General features: G+C 33.8%; 1 long non-coding RNA gene across 1 annotated transcript in view; it reads left to right on the top strand.

Moving 5' to 3' along the window:
- LOC145682969 (uncharacterized) overlaps nucleotides 1-24,738 on the top strand; it is a 220,979-nt gene that overhangs the window by 108,425 nt on the left and 87,816 nt on the right. The window contains exon 3 of the long non-coding RNA XR_014130961.1: nucleotides 23,189-23,251. This is a non-coding gene — a long non-coding RNA (uncharacterized LOC145682969). The remainder of the gene's footprint in view (nucleotides 1-23,188; nucleotides 23,252-24,738) is intronic.

The following is a 24,738-nucleotide window of genomic DNA, read 5'->3' as shown; positions in this document are numbered from 1 at the left end:
TCAATCGGTGGTCGAGCTTTTATCTTCTTCGGATCTTTCCGTGAGGTTCGCCTTCTTTCGGCGTACCTCTGTGTTTTTTGTGTCGGTTTCTTGTCTGCTCTGCTTTTTTTAATTAATGGCACGTGTTCTGCTGACATCTGCTTTTATCGTGTTGTTTTAATCCCTATACCCTCCACACTGAAAAATATTATTTTTAAGGAAAGGTGCTCATTTGTTATCAAAGACAGTTGTCTGCACTACTACACTTATACTTTTGCAGATACCCTATAGACACTAGGAAACACTATAGCGAATTACTGCGAGTTGACAGTTCTCATTAAACAATCCATGAATGCCAAATTGTGCAAAGAGGCTACTCTAACTTCGAGGCCTAATGTAATACGCCAATTTCATTTAAAGTGCTATACTATTATAGATTTAACAACAGCTCGTACTTTCAAGTGGCACAATTACCTCACGTTGGAAGGAGTTCGTTCCTTTGTGTGAACAGTGCCAGAAGAGGGCTTCTTGTCTGCTCTGCTGATTATAATTAATAGCATGTGTTCTGTTTACCCCACTGAAAAAGATTACAGTGGTCTACATATGAAAACTTTTTTTCTGTTGACTGAGATATTTGACTTGTTTTTTAAAAAATCGAGGTCGGTAATTCCTGTGGTGTAGTTAGTTTTCGCCTACCACGTCAGAATTTTACACAATCGGACCATGCTTACACTGACAGAAGTTTCTTATTTGTTCCATATATCTTAGTAAGAAACTTACATTAAATGTTGTGCTATTGCCTTAATATTAATATAAATACGGAACAAGTTACGATAAAGTTACTGATACGCACCCACACATAGTACACTATATATATATATATATACGATGTGATGTGCAACATGATGTTTATGGTTCCAGAATATTACGTATGGAGTAGTTTTACGAACCTACTTGGCAGTAATGAATTCAGACTTGATAGAAAGTTGATCAAATGCAATACATTTTTGAAGTTCATTTACGATTTAGGTTCATTTAGGACCACACAACACAATAACCCAATGTGCTTACCTACTTAGGCAAAAATCTTCGTTTCTTTGATTTTCTGAAGTAAGTGGCCTCCGGAACGTCACGCTGCAAGCACCAACAATAAATAGTCCGCCATCATGTTTTCGTTCCACCTTCCTTGGTAACGGTTCTCCATGGTTTTGATATCCTGGTGAAATCGTTCACCCTGTTCTTCACTAAGAGCACCAAGATTGGAAGGAAAATAGTCTATATGGCTGTGTAGGAAGTGAAGCTTAACACTCATATTTACTCCTAACTTCTGAAATTTGGCCAACAAATTGTCAACAAGTTCCTCGTAGTTGTCCGCTTTAAAATTTCCAAGAAAATTTTTAACAACGTTCAAAAAGCATCCCATGCATCTCTTTCTGTGGGGTTCATGGTTTGTAAGAACTTTTTATCTTTCATTAGCAACCTTATCTGGGGGCCGTCAAAAATACCAGCTTTCAGTTCACCTGTGTCAATGCAGGAAATTTCGAGCAAATGTATTTGAAGCAAGCACCATCCTGATTCAAAGTTTTTACATACTGTTTCATTAATCCCAGCTTTATGTGTAGTGGAGGGAGTAACACTTTCTTAGGGTTAATAAGCGGTTCGTTCTGGATGTTTTTCTCTCACACTTCAACGTCTACTCTGGCAGGCCAAAATCTTCGTACCCAGTGTTCATTCCTTGCACGGCTGTCCCATAAACAGATAAAGCAAGGATATTTCGTAAAACCTGCTTGTTGGCCCAGTAACATTGAAATTACCTTGAGGTCCCCACACACAAGCCATCTATCATTATCATAGATTATCTTCTCAAGGAGCATTTTCAATGTTTGGTAGCTTTCCTTCAAATGTGTGGAGTGACCAACAGGAATGGATGCCAACTTATTGCCATTATGCAGCAATACACACTTTAAACTCCTCTTCGAAGAGTCAATAAAGAGCCTACATTCTTTCGCATCATAATCACATCCCATAGCACTAATTAGGCTTTTTACATCTGTACAATACGCATGTTCTTCATCTTTTTGAAAATATTGTAATAGATGCTTCTCTCTGTCCCGATATACGACAGTTGTTCCTGATGTCAACATATTCCTTTCTTTCAGTTTTGAACCCAGCAATTCTGCTGATGCTTTTGGTAGAGCAAGTGTCACGAATTAAATCACTTAATTCTGATTGAGTGAAGAGTTTGCATGAATTGCATTCATCAGACACCACAAACTCCTCGTCACTTTGTTCTGTATTTGTGTTAATAGAGCAATCGTCATCATCACTGGAACTTGCAAACATGCTGCATGTAGGGATCGGAATTTCATTAATGTGAGGAAGGTCTTCTAGCAGAGTAAAGATCAGGATACTCAATAGTATGTCTAGATTTCCTGCTCATACCAGACACATTTACTATACAAAAATAGCAGTCATTTACATGATTTTGCTGCTCTCGCCACACAATTGGGATTCCAAAACTAAGGCTTGTTCTTCGACCCTTGCTCCATTGTCTGATATTTTCTACACAGGTCCTGCATACTTTATGTGGTGCCCATGGCTTATCTTGGTCGCCCAATTTAACCCACAAACGCCCAAGACCAGTTAGAAATGAAATTTTTGAGTTTTACGTCCCACGGTTATGCCGGCTAGGCTAAAGGAGACGGTGATGATGAGTAATGAATGAAATGGTGGAATGAAGAAAGTGGGAGGAAACGGGAGAACCCCGAGAAAACCCACGCACACGGTGTTTGTCCACCACAAAGTTCACTTGGCGGAAACAGGGTTTGAACCCGAGACCCCTAGCACCAGAGGTGAACGCTCTACCTCTGAGCCACCGCGGCCCCCCAAGACCAGTTAGGTAACAAAAATTTGCATACACTAGCAACTGCCTGAACAATACCGTGTTACATCGAAAACCTGAGAAGAGAAGTGAACGAAACTCTTACAAGAGAACGGATAGTGTGCCTGAAGTGGAACAACGGTTTTTTTTTGCCTAAATGAATGATATAGCCCATGTAACGTAGTGAAACATAAAGTGGGTCACTGGTGGCACAAGGGGCGTTTGTGGGTTAATTCCAAAATATGCATGATACACTTTTCGTACAAATTCCGAAATATTTGTTCATTGTTTTGGGGTTGTGAAAGAACCATAAATATAGCAAAATATATCCGGATCGTTCTTACACTTTCTGCGAATAGATGTCATGGTATTCAAACTCGGTACAACTGCCAACTTGATCAGAATGTTTGTAGTCTACACTAAAGTAGTTGTAATCCTGTAGATATCACTACACCAATACAGTACACCAATACTAGAAATAACCAGATCAGTAAATGTTCTCAAAACTTCCACAAAATTCTAACATACCGTTCGCAACCTATTAACTAGCCGTATTTTCCATAAACAAAGAGCGCAGTGTAATTCGTCTCCCTTCTTAAAAATTCAGCTGCGAGTGCTCCTTTATTTAAACCGTTTATATACGTAATATCCTCTTCAATTTTAATTGAAAATGAGTTTGAATTACCCATACTTTAATTAACATATTCTTTAATTCTTACGTTTAAATGTTTTCCAATAACTCGTAAAAATAAAATTACATGTAACAGTGTATGGGCTGACATCTTTTAGAACAACGTTACGATTAATGGTTCTAAAGCATACATGAAATAATAGATAAAATTTCATTTTGTGAAAATACCTGACGTGATAGAGAAAAACGGGTTTCATTTTTGGATTTAGCACGCACGAATTATTAAAGAACAGCTGGTAGCCTCCAGGGAGCAAAATTGATGTAGATATTTTTAAGAAAAGGTACCCATTTCTTATTAGTGACAGTTGTCTGCACTACAACACTTATACTTGTGGAGATACTGTATAGACACTAGGAAACACTATGATACACTGAAAAATAACTATGAGAAAACTTGTTTCGATATATAGATGTAATGGTAATAACACTCTAGTTTCGTCCCAACTAAGTAGGATCAAATCAGTTACTATCATTACCCTCAAAGTGGGCAGAAGTGCCACCACTGTAATTAGTAAACTTTTACTATTTTATTAAAGGTTGGTCTCTATATTTATGTCGCATCCGGTATTTGTACTCTATATCGGTGGAGTCTCACGTAGTATTAGTAGGAGCCAGTGAATTGAGTCTTCCTAATGGTGCAGGTAAGTTTAGCCAACTTGTTAAGTTTTGTTTTGTAAACGGGCTTACGAAAGGTGAGGCACAAATTGATTATTATTAGAACTAATGAAAAGAAAATAATCAGTTTTCGAATTTGGAAACTTTTCCTTTTAAAAATGAAAAAATATATAGAATGTGAATTGTTAGTCACTCTGCATAATGTTGTCAAAAGCTGATTTTATGAACATCCTGTATAAGGGGTAAAATTATGTAATAAACATTCATGTACTTCGTATTGAAGAAGGGATTGTGGAAAAAAGAAAGCATTGTATTTAGAACATGCAAGGCTTAATGTCTTTTGAGACTAAAAACAGAGAAAAAAAGTTTTGATCTTGTATTTTGCCAGAAGAACGAAAATACTAATATAGCCAAGTTAAATAACAGAATGAGATACAATTTTAATTGAAATAAAGAGGGCAATTTTATGCCGTTGCGTCTTTTCCGTTTTTCGTTTCTTCTGTTGTTGGTCCTTCTGCTCCCCGTAAATGCTTGGAATTTTGTTGTATTCTTGTTCTTGGATTAGTGCCTCTCTCTTCTTAATTTTGTATTCCCTCGGTTTGGTCCGCGTAGCATGGATTCCAGCGGTCGATCGCAATTTCTTGAATTCTGTACTTGAATTAAGATGGTTATTCGACTCGATATAAATTCGAATTAAGTTTCTGGAAGATTCGTACCGGGCCTTCGTAGTGCACGGTAAAATATTCAGGTAAACCAATCTTTCTTGTAGTTTAATTAATTAAAACAAGGTCAACCTAATTATAACATGTCTGTCTATGGCATTTGTCATAGAATTTCTTTTGTCTAAGATATCCTTGTTCTAGGTTTTTTTTTTTACTTTTTCTCCTGATGCTTTCTAATTTATCTTTGTTAATTTGTATATGTTGTTTTGATTCGAGCGTACATTCGTCGGGATTATACGTTTGTAAACAAATAATTAAAAGCTTGCTTAGTATTAAGTCTCTCCTTGTATGTAAGTATTGATGCCAAAAATAAGTGCGGTAACCATCTTGTACAATCCGTGTGTTGTTCTTGTACAAAAATTTGAGACAATTCTGTATAATTTTGTTGGTTTGTTGTACCAATCCTATGGTACCATGGTTATATGCAGATGAGTACTTATAGGTGAAATCGTACTTCTGCGCTAAATTTTGTAAACGAGTTGCTCCATATACTGGATGTCCCAATACAGCGTTGTAAATGCACCGAATCAGAGAATGATATCATATTCCAAAAGTTTCTCTATACTTTCCGACTTTATAGCGTCTACTCTTTTCTCGATCACATAACATGTATCTAGTATTTATTTATTTCCTTTTTACTTCACAAAGGTCCGAGTTAGTCATAGACCCATGATGTTACTATCTCTCCTACTTTGTGATGTAGTACTTCGGCCTGCTTCCTTTGCGGTAGTTCCTTTAACCGGTGGTAATCCTGGCATGTACGTGTATTGTGAGGGAGATTGTTTTTGAGGTATGTCATAAAAAATTTCTCTCTGGCGGTTTTGTGCGATTTTGAGAAACCAAACCGAGGTTGGTCGTTTGGCGGTGGAAGGAGGTGAACCACAAAAGGGTTAGCAACTTCAGTATACATTTACGTAAGCCACAATCAGGATTGTTTGGTTTCCTATATACTATGCTGTTTTTGAGACAAAAAAAAATCTTGCCGATATGACAGTAGAAATCTTATCCGGTTTCTTCACCTCTAAAACAGAAATTATATCTTTGTAAATGTCATTTATACGCTGCTCTCTTGCGATACTTGGTAAAAGGTTGTCATCTCTTGCTTCGTTAATATTAAGTTGAAGACTATTTGATTTTAAAGCATGGTAGTATTCATCCTGTTCTTCGCTATCTTCTTCTTTTCTTCTTCCTTTTTAATACCTTGGGTTTGTTCGAGCCTACTAATTATATCTGCTGTATGTTTGGACCCAGGTAAATACTGTATATTAAAATCATAACCAACTAAGTATAGCTTATATCTTGTATATTTGCCGACTCTGTGCGGTTGTGTGTTCATCGTCACTATACACTTTGCATCTACGTATAAATTGAATATTCAATTTAGTAGAAAGCAGCGAAATTTACGTAATGTATATATGAGAGCGTGCAACTCTTTTTGGCATATGCTAGCCTTCTCTTGACTTTTCGTTAGGTTTCGAGAGCAATAAGCAACTACCTTCTCAGTATCGGTTTTTGGGTCATAGGAAGCGAGTATTCTAGGTATTTGCATCTGACTGCTATAAGAATAGACGCGGATTTCTAGCGAGTCGTGAAATTGTGCGAGTGATGTTGCGTTCAATATCTCTTCTATCAATTGCTCAAAGAGAACACGGTGATTCTCCGTCCATTTAAATTTACATTTTGATGTTACTATTTGCTGGAAAGTCTCAATTTCGATCGGAAACTCTTTTGTGTGCGCTATAAAGTATGAACAAAGCCAGATAAAAATTTTTAGAATCCGTTTTGTAGTACGTCTCTTAAAATTTCGTATTTCTTTGGCTATCTTTGGAGATATTTTGGTGGATTAACCAACAAGGTGTCATAATATATTAAGCGCATGATAGCAGATGTGTATCTTCTTGGGTGATGCCCGAAAATCGTGTTTTCAAAGCTTCTGGAATAGTAATTTTAAATCATACCGGTGTTGCGGAAAATTATACCCACTGGCGACAAGGTCGTCAGCGAAATTTGTAATCCTATCGGGTATTCTTTAGAAAATCATCCTCGTAGCCATACTGAGATTTTGGGAACTCGTCTTTTGCCCCATTCTGCATCTAAAAAATTCGTATGGTTTTCTGGTGTGATTGAGCTCGAAGGTCATGTGTTTGCTGCGCTTAGGATGCAACAAATTCTATAAGTATAAATTCGAGAGATGGATAATTGTTATGAAAGATTTCCCCTGTATAGAGATTAGAATTTCCTCTGTTGTTTGAAATGGCATTGGTAAATACTTGGTATAACTGTTACACTTCTGTAGATTGAAAACTATTCTAAATTCTGGCGTATTAGGTTTCTTGAGCTCTAGGAATGGAGAACAAAAATTCGTTATTGTCTTTATGCCTAATTATTTATGTTTTAATGTGGTCTTCAATCTGTCTGTCTACCTGGTTTCCAATATGTAATGGAATAGGCGGAGAACGCTCGTGAAATACAGCTGGCTTAGAAACCCTAATTTTATGAACATATTCACTAAAATATCCGATGTCGTCAGGGCTATAGGTAAAAATGTCTCTATATTTAAACAATAACTCATAAACTGCTTGTTTTTGCTTTCTGTCTAGCTGTGGGTTAACGTCAAAGAACTCTTTATTCAAAGTTTCTGCTGGTATTTTAAGCGTTCTTCAGTATCTTCTTTTGTTTTAAACTGATATGCTTTTTCTTTTAAAAAAAATCGGTTCTTCTAACGCATTAAAAGAGATTTCGTGGCCTTGCTCAAGAACCACGACTGGTTTATTCCTTTTTATAGTGACGCTGTTTCCGTTGGGATGTGAAATAAAATTGGTCATTTTGTCTGGTTCTATCTCCTGGTCGAGGACATTTATATATACAAGAAATCCCTGTTAACTATTTTTATTTCCTTCCACTTGTATGAACTTATGTAAACGTGAAACTAAAGTTATTTGCTTACTCGCGTATAAACAGTCTTGGTCTGTCTGCGATACTATCTGAGTTGTAACAGCTTACAGCATATTTTCTTTTCTCCCAGATGTTAACTGAGGCTTCTTGGAGGTTTAAAGAGATTGTATTCTAAGTTTAAGTCTGTGATGTAATGCGATCGTTGGAGAAAGTCAATCCCTATAATTATTGGCATTGTCTTGTCAATTACTTAAAATTATGAGTACATGTTCTTTGACCTATTTTAAATTTTATCAATGCTATTTGATTCAAACAAATATCATTTTCTGAGTTTCATTTCAATATTGTCTGGAATGGAATATGACTCGTCACAGGGTGTACGGTATCGACTGGCCAGAGCGATATCGTACTTGCTGTGTTAATTCTGAGGGCCTCATTAAAGAAATAATAAACACTTCTGACCAGAGTATATACACTTGTTTATTAAAAACTAAATTCCAGTGTAACAGTTTCAACAACGTAACGTTGTCTTCATCAGACACTAACTGAAAGAGATATCTTAGAGCGCAGTTATTTATACTAAAAGTGAAAGTCCTTGTGTACATGGGAAGCCACCTGGGTCGGACTTCCCCGGGCGTCATCTTTCGGCCACCTGCCCTGACTTAATTACCCTCCCACCTGTGTTTATCTTTTCCAGACACACCTGTTGTTTGTACTTGACCAATTGCCTTAAACATTTTCTCTTAATCTACCTCTGATGCCTATTAGAAATAAATAACAGACTATACTACATACAACTGATTATACATACAGCAATACAAATATATATATATATATATATATATATATATATATATATATATATATATATATATATATATATATATATATAGACATAAAAATAAACTATAAATTATAACAATACATAAAACTCTATATAACTATATATAATATTAAATATATGAATATAAATTACATATAAATATGTTCAATCTTTTTTTTTCACTTCAATTTGTTCTAATAATTTATCCCGTAGATCATGTATTAACAGTCCACTTGTCCAGTTCATTAATTTGTCACTTTTCTCTTTCTTTATCCTTCGTGCTTCCTTCCATTTCCTTATCATTGGTCTTTTCTCCCTTTCTAGCCCCTTTACACCTTCCCAATCTATATCATGCCCCGTTTCTTTAACATGTTTATATATGGCATTATTTTCTCTCTTAAGTCTCACATCATCCCTATGTTGTTTAATTCTTTCTCTAACTTTTTTCCCTGTTTCCCCTATGTATATCATATCACAATCCTTACACGTCACTTTATACACTACACCTTCATCTTTCTCACATATTTCCTTCGTTCTACTTTTCGCTTTCTTAATCATTTCCAAAATTCTTCTTCCTGATTTTAAGTTTTAATTGTTAAATGTGACGTATTATTTTCGTCCTCTAATGCAACGTTTTCGCTTTTTTTCAGTTGTCTTGATTGCTCTGTTATTACAGGAATTTCGTCATTTATGCTATTGTGTTTGCTGGTTTCTCTTTAGTCTCCCTGTTTCGAGTGATGACTCTAAGCCCCCTTGTGAAGGGACTAACTTACACGTTTTTTGACGCTTATAACAAACGGATGCACCATATCTTTGTTTCGGGAATATCGTTCATACCAAAATTTGACCATACATGGGTGTAGCCTGCTGATTGTTCCGCTTTTTCTTTCCGTTAATATTGTTATTTCCCCTTCTGTTTCCCTGGTTTCTGTAATTTGTCTGCGCATTTACGAGCGACAATTCTACCATTTTATTGGCTAAGGTAGAGAGGTCATTTTGCGGAGGATTTTGCTCTCGGTTTGGAGCGGTCCATGATAATTATAATTGATTTGTGGTTTGATTTTTTTATTGTTAGGTTGAGATATCGCTATGGAAGGATTAATGTTCTTGTCGAAATGTTGGTACATGACTGTGCACTGGTTTTGCGACTTGTTGTGTTTATGTAGGATAAGTATGATGATATAAGTATTGAACAGGGACATTGTCTTTGGTACGGTTTTGGTAAGCAATAGGATATTACAACGGTACGTTGTATATTTTTATATTATTTTGGGGCAATGTACAGAAAAGGATATTCATATGTTAAATAATGAGATTGACAATATCCGGTTGGCAGGCAACCAGACAAACAATACATATAAAAAGAAATAAAGATGGAATCAATATAAAAGAGACGAAGTGTGTTATTATTGATGGCTCAAGTTTAATTATAAAAAGAACCAGTGTTTTTCGTTGTAAATGGTACAAGAAACCCGGGAATTGAGAAGGAGCGTTTTTTTTGAAGTTTAGTAAAAAAAAACGACCAAAATTGAGTCAGACATCAATTATATTTGTTTAAGAAGCGGCCGAGTTATATATCGGAGCAGAATGAGTGACATAGATGGTGAAACGATGGACAGTCAAACAATAGATACATTCAATATGTTGGAAATTGTGAAGGAAATGTCCCGACATCAGGCAGAACAATTCGCTAAATTGAGTCAGAAGTTAGAAAAGCTAGATCAAAAGGCGGGTCAGCAAGCCCAACATGTTGATGAGCGTATAGAACAATTGCAACAGCGCAATGACGGATTACAACAACAGCTACAACAGATGAAGCAGGTGACAAGCAAGTTAGTGCAGAGACTCCCTGAATCTTCAGGCAATGTAGAAACCAAGGAAAAAGTAAACTCCGAATCTACGTGGGTAGAATTTGCGAAGTCTTCACGGAAACACACTGCCGTGTTGATTGGAACAGACTATCCCATCTTTTCCTTTCAGTCGCATACTTTTGATTGCCTCATGGATGCAAGGTGTAATGACGATTTCGGTATGCATCAAAGTGTGAAAAGGTACAATCGTTTTCGTCTGGTGAATGCTATTGATTACTTGAACTATCAGTATCATGTTGAGTATCTATCATGTCGCAATACTAATCTTAAAGACGAAATAATGATAATGGAATCATCTAATGGCATGTACATGACAGTACTTCATGTGGCAAAAAGAAAGTTGAATCCAGTATTTGTAAAATTCAGGAAGAAGACGTGTGTTCCTGACTACCCGATTGAGTTGAATCTGTTGGACTGTGCATTTAGTGACAAGACTAATATGATAATAGTGAGCAATCCGACGATATCCTTACGGAACATGACACAGTGCGTTGATGTCAGTCATCTAAGCATGACAGTGAGAGATTTTAAAAATCTTCAATGTTACAGTATAGTAGCAACATGAGCCAAGCTAACGTTGATCGAAACCAACTTACGTGTATTTATGTGCGATTGAAGAGTGATCCCAATGTGCAGGAAGGTGTTAAATAATGTGTACCGGTGATACAGCTGAAACTAACCACAGAAGAAACAAAACCCGTGGAAGGACAAAGTACCGCGAGCATTGTGAAAAGAAAAGGTACAGATATGTTAAAGGACACAACACTTTGACACCATTAAAAGCGAAGAAGAACTAAACCTAATTTTACCGGTAAAGTAACCAAGTCTAATCCTAGCGATAATGATTGTGTATCCGAACCTAATTTTGTCGGTAACAGGACGCAACTTAATTGTAGCAAAAATAATACGATTTATCAGAAACGTTGCGCAGATGGCAGGAACTATGATAAGAAAAGTAAGAAACGTAGAACTATGGAAGTAACTAACGTGCAATGCTGTGTTTCTGTTTGTGACTACCAGTGTACCATGACTGAATTTGTTGGATATGTAACTTAGATTGGAGTTGCGGCGTCTGAAGGGACCGTACTCAATTGATTTTGCTTTAAATAACGTTATGACTTTGTTTGTTGTTCGTACTTTATTTGAGTTCTATGAAGTTAATGTAAATGATACATAAGAGATAGCATTTTGCTTCAAAAGTTTAAAACTAAGAGTTGTGGAAATGTATGTTATATTTGATCATTTTGGTGTTCAAAGAACAACTGTATGAATATCACATACATCTTTTTCAAAACCTTCTTCATGATGCCCAAGTAAATAATTATTAGATTGTAACAAAGCATGTCATGGCCCCGAAAAGGAATCAAACAACTCGTAAAAACATTTAATGGACCCGAAAAAGGACTTAAATAACTTCTTAATCTAATTTCGAATGCACCTCATCGTCGATGAAACGTATAAATATATGAAGATGATAATAAAGTTTAAAATAAATATGATAAATAAATATGATAATGATATTGTTATAGAATTAAATATGATATATTTATGTATAATTATATGAATTGTATTTTTTTAATATACGAGGTGCATTTGAAAACTCGAATGATTCACTTGTATATAAACGGTCCAGAATTCTTTTCCTTTTTATCAAAGTTAATGAATAAAAAGGAAATTCCGTTCGGGCGTCATTATATACAACGATACGTTGTATATACTTATATTTTTGGGGCAATGAGTATTTCTTTATATGTACTAACCCAGATTATTTCGAAGAAGAAGTTAGTTAAAAATAATATAATTGTCAAGTATAGAGAAAAGGATATTCAAATGTTATATAATGAGATTGACAATATCCGGTTGGCAGGCAACCAGATAAACAATACATATAAAAAGAAATAAAGATGGAATCAATATAAAAGAGACGAAGTGTGTTATTATTGATGGCTCAAGTTTAATTATAAAGAGAACCAGTGTTTTTCGTTGTAATATATTGTGCGGTTTAGGTATATAATTTTGGTCGTCCAGCATGTGTAGTTTTTTCGTTATTTCAGCATGCTCTCTTTTCCTTAGAAGTTTGTTAGCGGCTTCCAAAGTTTTTAATCTAGTCTGTAGATCAGATACTGTTGCAAACCTTAGCTTGCAAACCTTAGCATTTTATTAAGAAAATCAATCTGTATTCACAAAGATAAATTATGGATCTTTTGTTCTTCTGTCGCTTAGGGTAGTAGTAGCTGCCTTATTGCTATGAGTTTACGTAAAAAGTATGAGTCTTTGGTCTCATCCATTCCTTGTTGGACCTTGATAATTCCTGTTCTGCTTTATACGATGGGACCTTTGGCCCACATAATGCTACTAATTTAGATTGTAAAAAGTCATAGGACGTCGTATCAAATTGATTTTGGTTCTCGATCTGCTACACGAAATCTAGAGAAGTGCCTTGTAGTTATATCGGTAAAATTTCCTTCTTAGTTTTGACCATCATCGCATGATTGCCATATGGTCGAAAGCATAAAAGATCTGTCCGGGTTTTCGTGCACGTGTCCCGCATACTTTGTCAGATGTGGCATGTTAAATGATATATTAGTTGCACTCTCTGTTATATTTGTTTAATTCTCTCCTGATCTGTATATTTGTTTACCTGATCTAGTTTCCGGTATAAATTACACTTGGAAAGAAAAGAAAAAAAAAGAAAAGAGATAGTTAAACTTCGATGCCATTTGATGCTGAACTTACTAGCGACTGCTTAAAATTTAATAAAAAGAACGTCCCGTAAAAACTCCGGTGCCTATCACCATGTAATGACTTTGGTAGAGTCAATAATAAACCGAGATTTATACTCTTCACCAATTTATTGGAAGAATTGTTAAATACAAGCGACTTTGATTACAAAGAATAAAATAATGTGTTTCTTGCTATTGACCAGACGAGAGGAAATAGGTGTTTTTCACCGTCCCACTTCTCTCAAGGCAGTCTGCAAGGCAATTTCTGGTTCTGGTCTGTCCTGAAAGTTAGCCCCCTCAGCCCAAGGCACCTTTGCGAGTCTTGGTAGTAGTAAGAATCCCAAGTCCAATGAGATCTCGGGTAAGTATAGGTGTAAACTTGCTCCAATGTGACCTCAGGGTAGGTGTTGGTTAGTTGATTAGTTGATCGACTGATGCCAGGTCCCATGGTGGTCGATCTTTTATCTGTTTTTTTCGGATACTTCCGTGAGGTCCATTCTCTTCTACTGTCACTTCCTCTGTGTCTTTTGTGTCGGCTTCTTGTCTGCTACGCTCTTTAAATCAATAGCACTTGTTGTGTTTACATGAGCTTTTGTCGAGACGTGGGGATCCTTATAATACAAAAACACATATACACATAGTACGAGGAAACTCAGCATAAATGCATACTAATATTAGGAAGGTGTGGGTTATGTAGACGTTGATTAAAAGAGTTTCGTGAGGCATGTTACCATAAATTTTCGTTCAAATGTACTCGTTCTCTTATTTTGAAAAATTGCTGATGATAATAAACGAAAATGTACTAGTTTCAATCGTTTGTTTCAAGTGAATGACTCTTTTCAAATCACAATACTGTAAACTAAAGATGAATGAATGGGTGTGCTATTTGTCTCAAATATTGTTTGTAAATATATCAAAGATGTAGGAAATATGAAAAGAAGCACGGGTTACCCAAACATGTTATAAACACTCGAACATTATGGTATTTGTTACATTCAGGAGGCTGACATGACCGAAATAATAGGGACTATGCTACTAGATACGAATAATGTTGAAGAACAAGATTAAGATTATCATACTGTACCTTGCTAGAGTTCCGTGCTTGAAGTGGTTCAAAACGGGTGATCTAAAAAGTCTACATGGAACTGATTAAGGAAATTGTGAGTTTAACTTTAAGAACATGAACGAAATCATTTAATCGTTCTTTTTAAATCAAATTTTGAGGTGTATGTCGCGAGTAAATTTGTATTTAAGAGGATAATTCCCTTCACATGAATCCTAACGTCTTTAACTTGTTTAAACTTATTTTTTTCTTAAAATATTGTTATCCTAATGATACGTCTTGTGTAGCTTAAACATAGTTAAGTGCGTGCAAACGATGTAACGTAGAAGAAATTGGTGTGGAATTCCCACAACAATGTTATTTCAACACAAACAATAAGCAAATATGCAAATTTGGTTCAAGAGAAAACTACGTACAAAATCATTTATTATTTCTTCTAGCATTCTAATCTTAGCTATATTATTATATTGATCTTAAGAAGAGTTTCAATTAAAGATTCCGATTTTCTCCTTTTTCTACCTTAGCTATCTTAAGCGACAAACAAGTTTTTAAAAATTGCGATATTTCAAATATGTCAGAGACTAAAGGATAGGATAATATTATAATTCGTCAGAACAATTGTTCGGTAACTATAAGGTCACTGTATTCTAAAACGAAATGAATACATATGCTAATTTCAACAACGTCAATGAGAATTGGTAAACGAAGTGTTTTCTCTGGTTTGGGTATTATAATTCTCACTTCTTCCAAAATAAAATGTATCCTACTCTCAGCGTTACAAGTTGTCCGGCACAGAAATTCTGCCCGTTAAAATGTTTAATTGCAATTTATTTGATTTTGATTTGTTACAATTTAAGTGTTCTTTCCAACATCCATCACTCGAAGTAAAATTTAACGCGCGATTCAAACTTCGTGAAATCCTGTTAGTTGAAACAGAGTCCTTCACGTCATAATTGCCTACGATAGCCGCTCTGCACAAGGAACTATTTTAACCCTAAAACTCATATTTAGAAAACTTTTCAGTTTTAGATAGGTGGTGTCTAGTAGACTCTATGCGGGTATCTCAGTCTGAAGTAACTATAATTCCACGTTTTAATCAATACAACATAAGGACTAGTAGTACTAATGTCATTTTGACCATCAACACTCGTCATACGTATCCTTATTGTAAGAAGTGTAGAATTCACCGAACTGTTTACATTTAGCTACGTAGAAAAATATTTTACCATGTCTTCCTTTTTTGTGAAACAATGACTTTTTCCTCAAGATTTCTAGAAAGCAAAATGTCATTAAACATATCTTGTGTAATAAAATTTTCCATGCGCCCTATGAAGTAGGTTTTTTGGTCGCGTTGTGGTCTGGGTGTGTGAAGTATATTGTGTTGACAAATCTGAATAATAGATTTAGGAGTAGGAAATCATACTGTAACACCTTTTGCGATTAAAATACTTGATGCACCGGATTCTAAATCCTAAGCTGCCACTAGAAAATTCGGTTTCTCTTCAGCCTGCAAGCCACTCAGACACAACCTCTCTAAAGTTACTACACTCTGAACTCACCGGAGCTTTGGTGTTTTCTCTTGAACTCATTTTCAGTGGGTGGTCAGTGTATCTTGATACTGATACCAAATTACAGTGATAGTGTAACACTAACTTGTCACGAGGGATAGTACATCATCTTTATATTAAAATTATGATTAGAAGAGGTTTATTATGAGCATGAAAGTTCACAAAAACGTTTAGAATCTGAGAAACTTACAGCAAGATTCCTACACAGAGAAAATGACCAAACAGATACTTGTACAATGCATTCTCTTTATAGTCAAGTAGATAGATGAGTTTTCGTTAGATAGATGAATAGTATGATCTAAAGTGAAATTAAATCAGTAATTAAATTTATGAAACACTTGTGAAACCTTAGTTTTAGATTTGTGTGAAAATAAAATACACTTCTCTAGCAACGTTCAAGTATAGTAGTACAAACAAAGAATTATTTCTTGTTGAGGTCTTTAAAGACCCCAGGTATGGAAACTTAGAGTAGAGATACAGAGCAACAGTAATCTCCGAAATATTTTCTTTCACAAGGGTAAAATCACTTGATATACAAAAGCACACTAATATATTGGATGTCATGAAATATGAATATTTAATGCACATTTACTATACTACATGGCACTTTAATTACCTCTATGGGCTATGTCAGAGCTCACAAATGCGTTCTAGTGTTAAGGTAATTTAAATTTGTTGATGTGAATCACGAGAAATATAAGAAACAATTAAAGGAATTAGTTATAACTGAATGTTATGAACTTGTGTTCTCTTGATACCGAAATATTTAACTTTGGCGCAAGAAATGCTTTAATGCATAGATTAAATGTAATAATGATGAAATTATTCACCAACTATATCTTACGTCTCTGGATCTCTGGGTTTTGTCACACGAGTAAAAGCCCACAGGTAGGCCAAATTTATGCAAGGCAATTTGGTTTATGCGATACGGGTATGAAACAAATTATGAAGAATGCAGGTATTGCAATGCCGAACTTGTCCTGATATATACATATAGGCATGAATCGTACGGATTTCCGATTGGTGTAAAACTCAAGAAGGTGAAGAAACCAGGAGGGTCTACAATGAGGATATTTCACTCGGAAAATCTCTCAAAAATTAAATGAGTACTACAAGAATTGTAAGAACCCGCGCTAGATATAGAAGATATCTATTTTAACAATGCAGTAAACATTTATATCATGCTATCCATGTTTTCACTTATTTTATTCTCCTTAATATGAGTAGTTGGAGGATTGTCTCGAAAAATTACCGACTTCTCGTTAGTTTGCTGCTTGGTAAAATATGAGCGCAACACTGATACGCACCCTTATTTAATAATTTACTAAGCATGTAGCAACACATAAAATATGTAAGTAACTAAGTGTAACACAATTGCGTAAATAGTAGAAAAACAGAAAAAAACGTATCAGCAGAGACTTCCTGCACTGATGTCATGAAGCAGAAAGTTGCCTGTGAAGACAAAAGGAAACCGTACAGAATGTTCATTTGTCAGAAAAAGAAAGTCCATCCAAAGATTATAGAGGAACAGAAATTAATGTAGTAATGTTGTGTGAAGTTGTAGAGTTCTCTATGAGGTGCAAAGTATTGAAGCGTCAAGGGAGTTTTATTGCAAAAATGCCAAATTTCTTACAAAGGAAGAAATGGCATACCGCAAATAAATCGAATAAGACACGACTGGATACATATATTAGGTTAGTGATAGAAGCTGTCAACGGTTTAAAAAACGGTGGAAAGCTCTAGGACAGGTAATACCGAACACAGAGATACCCATGATTGGCGACTTTGATAGAATTATTTGTGCTATGTGGTATGCCTTTCGTCCTTGTTGTATCTCAAGTGATACGGAAGACAAAATGATTGCCGAACGAATGCCAACCTTGGTAAACCAACTTAACCATTTACAAATAATACTAGAACCCGAAATCAGGAAAAATGGAAGAGTCCTTGGCACAAGATGTCCGTTGACACTTCAATGGACTTACTTTCATTGACCATTCAGAAATTACGTGACATGTCGCCTGGGGTGTAATAAATAAAGCAAGCCAAGTCTTATGAAAAGAAGCATATGTGTGAATTTTGTTTTTATGAACTATTTACTCAAGAAAATAGGTGGCTTTATCCGTGTCCAAGTTCACAATATAAAACAATATACAAACGCGCATGGATTCAGTACCACAATAACGTTTCATCTCCAATTCGTGGCTGGTATTGCGAATGCAAGGTTGATGCATGAGTGGTTGAGTATTTTGTACATATAGCAGCTGTATTGTGGTATTTGTTTATCAAAGATATTTACAAACATCAGGTTTTTCTTCACTTCCACACGAATCCTTTATCATGATTGCTGATGTTTATCCTTGATCTGAAAATGTAGAAATTTGTGACGGTGTCCGGACTAATTGTTGCGTAGATTTCCACAGAGTTTATATTGTTATTGTACAAGCCACAACAATGTTTCACGTTTTCGTGATTTGTTGCACTAAGAGTGTTTCAGTGTATTCAGCTAAGTTATTATAGACTTTTGCCTTTAATTTTCATATATATTTTTTACTAACGATCCTACTTTATAAGTACACAACTCAATATATTAAACTCCTTAGAAGCAAACATCTTATCTTATGGACCTTCTTCTCTTGTATTACTGATTAAAATGCCCATCAATGCAAACAGTTAAAGTATGATACCGTATGTACTAACCAAGGTCTAAAGTACATTTAAGGGAATATTTCTGAACTCATTTCATTACAAATGGCGTAAAGAATAGCTCTGTCAAAATATGTACTTGTTGATGACAATGGTAAACTTTAGAGATCCAGTTCCAGAATGGTTCTTGTCAATTCACTATAAATAAAAAAAAACTAAATGTAGAATCAGCATGTGTTGTACACTTGGAAATACTTCAGTGTGTTCATGTAAAAAACTTGAGCATCCTTAGATATTTCCAGTTCTGCGAAACGCATTGACTTTATATTGTAGTTTTTTCTTGCTGTTCTGCGTGTTAATACAATTGGCAAGAACCGCTTTGTAACTGAACGACTCATGTATACATCACAGTATGCCTTACTAGCAACAACACGCATTGGAAAATATAATATTATTATTAATCTAAAGAAATAGAAAACAAAGTTTAACAATGTTTCTTTTCGAATGTTGGACTTTAAACATTTACTAGGCGAGGCGGACGGCTAACACATCAGACTTTTTGAAAATTTTGCTAGAAATTTATGCATTTTATTAGAAATCTATAGTAGTATGTTTCCATCGAAGCGAAATGAAATCCAATCTTGTTTTTTCGTATTATCTGGTGAATCTAAGGAATGAAGTACTTCTGACTGTGAAATTCAGATTTTTGTATTAATAGGCGAAACAACACGTAACGAGCTAAACGCATCGGAACGGACAACAATGTTTATGCTTACAAAATTTATGGTACTACATTTAATGAAAACACACTAGAATAGTCTGATTCTCGTAATTTATATAATGTAGTAATTAAAAATATGAAAACCCTAATCTCAAAGAATCGCTGGTAGGATTGTAAGCATGGAGTTGGTCATCGTGTCACAAATGAGAAAATAACTCGAAATAAAATTAACAATAGAGGAATACAATTTAATCCTTACATAAGGATTGATCATATGATAATTTCTAATAATTGTATAAATTGTATTAATTCCGAAGACCAGTATTTGTAATTCATTATTCCGTTCTATCAACACTTAAAAAAAATTTAAATGTCATATATTTATATATACTGTATATCACAACGAATCACTAGATGTTAATTGTTATACATCAACCCATTCTTGCATAAAATGCATTACTAAATGTCCTAAATTTATCGTCATCGTGTATTTAATTTTACAGGCTGTTTCACTCTAAGTTTAAATAAATAAATTTTTTAAACGGTTTTTTAGATAGCGAAATTTACATGCAGCTATGAAAATATAAAAGAATTTTATATGTAGACATGCATTTTAGCGCATAATCGAATATAATTATATCATGCAATATATATATATATATATATATATATATATATATATATATATATATATATATATATATATATATATATATATATATATATATATATATATAATTAGTTATCGCACTTTATATTTCATCTCCGCCGTTTGCTGAAATTCGTTTCTGTAATATATATGTTGATAATAATAAAAGCAAAGTTTTAAATGATTATTTAGTTTTTATTTGTCTAAAGGTCAATAAAATCCATCACCCTGGTTAATGAAGAATACAAGACCACAAGAATAAAAACAATTCTTAACACTATTACGCATCTTTAAGAAAAATATAATTTCACTGTATTTCTAATATACATATTTTGTATAAATTAATTAGTAATTATTTTTCCTTAAGGTTGCAGACTACTAAATATTATTCAAAAGCTAATATTTTTGTACATATTTCGTAAGTGAAAAGAGAAAATAAAATGTGATTTACCACAATAATAGAAAATGTTATTTTATACCCGACAATGTGAAGCGAAAGAATTTTCAGTGTTGCCATCCATAGAAATTGCACTGTGATCAGACTTGGAATTACTCAAAAATCTAGGTTAGGGCAGCGACTAGAAAAGCGAAATCATGTGTAGTTGATGACTTATTATCCTGTCCTTGTTCCTTGTTAAGTACTTTCTAAATAATATTTAAATTTATTTTGAAATAACTAATTTATTTTGTAGTAACTTATGAAAGAAGATAATAATTTTATTGGTTCATTTTTTTCTAGTTTCTGCCTTGACTTATGTCTATGGGTTACTCAAATTGTTTTCCCACTATAATTTCTATAGATGGCAACACTTAAAATTCTTTCGACTTATATTTTCGGTGTAGAATAATAAAATCTATTATTGTGGTAAGATACATTTCATTATCTCTTTTCACTTACGAAAAACAGATAAAAATTTTTAGGTTTCGAAAGATATTTTGTAGTCTGCGACATTAAGGAAAAGTAATTTCTAATTAATTTATATAAAATAGGTATTTTAAGATAACAGTGAAATTATATTTTTCTTAGAAATGCGTAATACTGTTAAGAACTGCTTATATTCATGTAGTATTCTATTCTTCATTAACAAGGCTGAGGGCTTTTATTGACTTTTAGAGAAACAAAACACTAAATACTAATTTAAAATATTACTTCTATTGTTATCAACTCATGAAATATAAGAACAGGAAAAATCTATAGTGTGATACCTAATTATATATATATATATATATATATATATATATATATATATATATATATATATATATATATATATATATATATATATATATATATATTACAATCCATGAAAAATATTTAGTAGTGTGCCCCCTTAAATTAACATTCTACATTGTGAAATCAGAAATCAAAAAATTGGAATACCAATAAACATCAGCAACCGATATCTCTATATAAATTGCTTTACAGTATGGTAGTAAATATATAAATATTTAAAATGTTACGCATTCGCGATGAAGCAAACTATCTCGTAGCACGCGACAGTTCATAACAGTCAATGACTTCAAAGGTAAGAAAACTTAAAAGGCAAATACTTCGTTTAGACCTAAAACCAAGTTTCAAGATTTAAATGAAAACAAAAATTTCAGAGATCAACAAAAAAGGAAAATGAATAAGAGATCAGAAAAGAAACAAAGCAAATATGTAATAAGAAAAAGGTCAGTAATTAAATAATTCTTTTTAGAAAATGAATCATGTAATAAAGAATAATAATCGTCTGTGCCATTACAAAATTATACCTAGAAATTTGTAAATATAAAAAATAAAATAACCATGTATTGCTTTTTATCATGTGATGGAGAGTTAAATTCTAGAAGTTTCGAAATTGAATCATTAAACAAATATTTACAATATGAGACTTGAAACCATACAAAAATATAAAAATAATATTTACACTAACACATAATTATAAAATTTTATATGTAAAGCGTAATATTTTCAGCATACAATCATTTCTCGTAGCTGTTACTTCCAGAAAAAAACTTTAAAGTCAAACAATGATACAAATTACGTCAACACCAGTACATTTAGACCCATTAATAATTTAAATGTCGATGAATTGAGCATGCAAAAAGAGATGCGCATACGTCAAGCATTATAATCTATGTCCTGTGAAAGTAAATTACTGAATTTGGAAGCATATAAAATATATAAGCATGAATAATGTGTTCTGTGTAACTACGTATATTAAAAATTGTTGAAAAATTCTTTTTTTTTATTATGTTTAGTTAGTACTTACTAATATGAAAATCCTACATGTGTGTTCTACTGGTAATGCTTCCTTTACATATTTTGCGAAGTAATGTACAACAAGAAATGTAGAAAAAATTAATGATATTTAATAGAATGTCAAAACACTACGGAAGTTTGTAAAATCGGTAAAATCATTCAACGAATTTGCTGGAGGAGAGTCCTATAATCTGCAATTTATTAACATATCTGAATGTCGTGTATAACATCCGGCCACAAGTTTGCTTCCTTTTTGTATATTTGGATAAAAATCTACATTCTTGTTGAACAAACGTTTATTTGAGGTCAAGCTTAACACTGTGTTTACTTAATATATTCAATGTTTTACTCTACCCCTATCCGTTGTATCTGTTGTTTGTTCAACTCGCTTACAGGCGAACGTGCAAGTCATTTTCTTACTAAAAAAATTCCGCAGTTGTTGAGCTCAACGACGTACGAAATTTTAACAGCTATCGGTGTCATGATGATTTTCTGCAATACTGACAGAAATCGTAAGAGTAACGCTCACCATTACACTTTCCCTTTACTATATGCTTGCTATTGCTCGCAATATTCAACTTATATATGTGACTCATCAATATGCCCTATCATATATCGTCGGTGCGCCTCGATGAACCGCTATGTCTTTAATTTACAACTTTCCAGGATAACAAAAAAATACATTAATAACACTTAAAATTTTGCAAAATATAAGAACCCATTTGAAAAAATATTTTTTAAAAGCGGTTCTGCGTATATATGCACTGAACATTGCTGCAAAGTGCTTCAACATCAAATTACTATTTTTGTGTTTACGTAGCGATGTCGGTTTATCTTTTGCTCCTTTATAAGCACATATAGAATCAATACGTACTTGATTAGAGTTTTAAGCCTAATTTTCTCATTGTTGTATCGAAACTATGGAATATTTACTTATTACATTATAACGGCGCATTGAGGTTTATTTCCATAACATAACTCATTTTCGAAAAAAAATGTCGCATAGCTGTTCTTCGAGAAGCAGCGACAATATAAATATATATATATATATATATATATATATATATATATATATAACATATATATATCCTTTCAGATGTACATTCAGAAGAAAATTTTTATGGAGATAACAGCGTAAGAACTTTGGATTACCAGGAAGGTAAGGTTATATTCTTGTTCTTGTTAACTGGGCAAGTCAAATTAAATTTATTTACGACTATTAGATATGGAATCTAAAAAATGTATTTTCAGCAACAATATAAAATGTCAGTAAGAAATTTCTATAATTTTTAATTATTTTAAGATCAACAATAAGATATTTAATACAAATTGCGCAATATTTATGTTGTGTCCCTTTTGTGTTCTATTTCCGCGAAGCTTTGTGCTTTTTACAGTCTACAAATAAATTGAACAATTTTAATATATTATAAACTGCTCAGTACTTCATAGATCTACAACACTTGCATAAATATAATAACACACGGTGGGCGTTATGTATTCTTAAATTTCTGGTAAACAATAAACTATTATTGTAGACTAGCAGCGTTCACCCCGCTTCGCTGCGGTCACCCCGGAACGCTGCGGTCACCCCGGAACGCAATAAACGTTGTTACTTAGATAATTTTTACTTTTTCGCTTTCAAGTGATATGATAAAAACCATAGAAGATTGCAGTAAATGTTAACATTATATCGCCTGTCATTTATGTTAACCCGCCCCGCTTCGCTGCGGTCACCCCGGAACGCAATAAACTTTGTTACTTAGATAATTTTTACTTTTTCGCTTTCAAGTGATATGATAAAAACCATAGTAGATTGCAGTAAATGTTAACATTATATCGCCTGTCATTTATGTTAACCCGCCGAGTGACACGGTCATGCGGGTTGCATATAAATACGTTTATTTTTATACCTATGATGAACTGGGTTCTTGTATTTTAGATTTCTTTTCTTTTCTTAAACATGATTTATATATATAGGAAAGTAGTAAATTTTTCCCAATTATAATCGTAGCTTATAAAATTTTATCAAATATTCAGTTTGGTTCTCTCTTATAAAGAAATTTCATGTTACGACTCAAAACATTTCAATATAAATTTGTTTCCCCCTAACGATCTTACCAATCCAAATTTAACAAATCATTATTTGCAACAAATATCGTATAAATTTTATATGAAAGTTTTGTAAGTATAAGATATAAAGAGCAGTTAAAGATGCCAGCAAATTCTAGAAATAAGCACGTTGGAGCATTAGGTGATACGTATTTATTTGTTGCATATGCTTGTTGGTAAGGTTGACATGTTTTCATGCATGAATTTTAATCATTAATGTCAGATTGTGAAACGCACATAGTAATCGGCTTTTAAAACGCTTTTTCGGTAAAACTCACATGTCATCCCCTGAAACCAGCTTATGTATGCGCCTCGGCTAGCAGTCACTATTGTCCTAAGACGGTCATATGTGAGGCACAATATCTCTCTATTATTATCCTTCGAAGGGTACCTCCTTTGTTGCTAGTTTCAAAGAACATTTGACTGAGCTGCCCTAGCAGAGTGGTAGAGCGCTGGCGTAGCTGTCGGGAGATAATGGGTTATAATCCAGCTGATGACCATAGCATCCAGGGCTTTTTCGTCAGTCACACCAGGTAA

Source organism: Thermobia domestica, chromosome 4 (assembly GCF_964235325.1).
Source record: "Thermobia domestica chromosome 4, izTheDome1.hap1.1, whole genome shotgun sequence".
NCBI classification, from domain to species: Eukaryota; Metazoa; Arthropoda; class Insecta; order Zygentoma; family Lepismatidae; genus Thermobia; species Thermobia domestica.
Note: the sequence above shows the minus strand (reverse complement) of the source record. Positions and strands in the feature narration are given on the sequence as shown.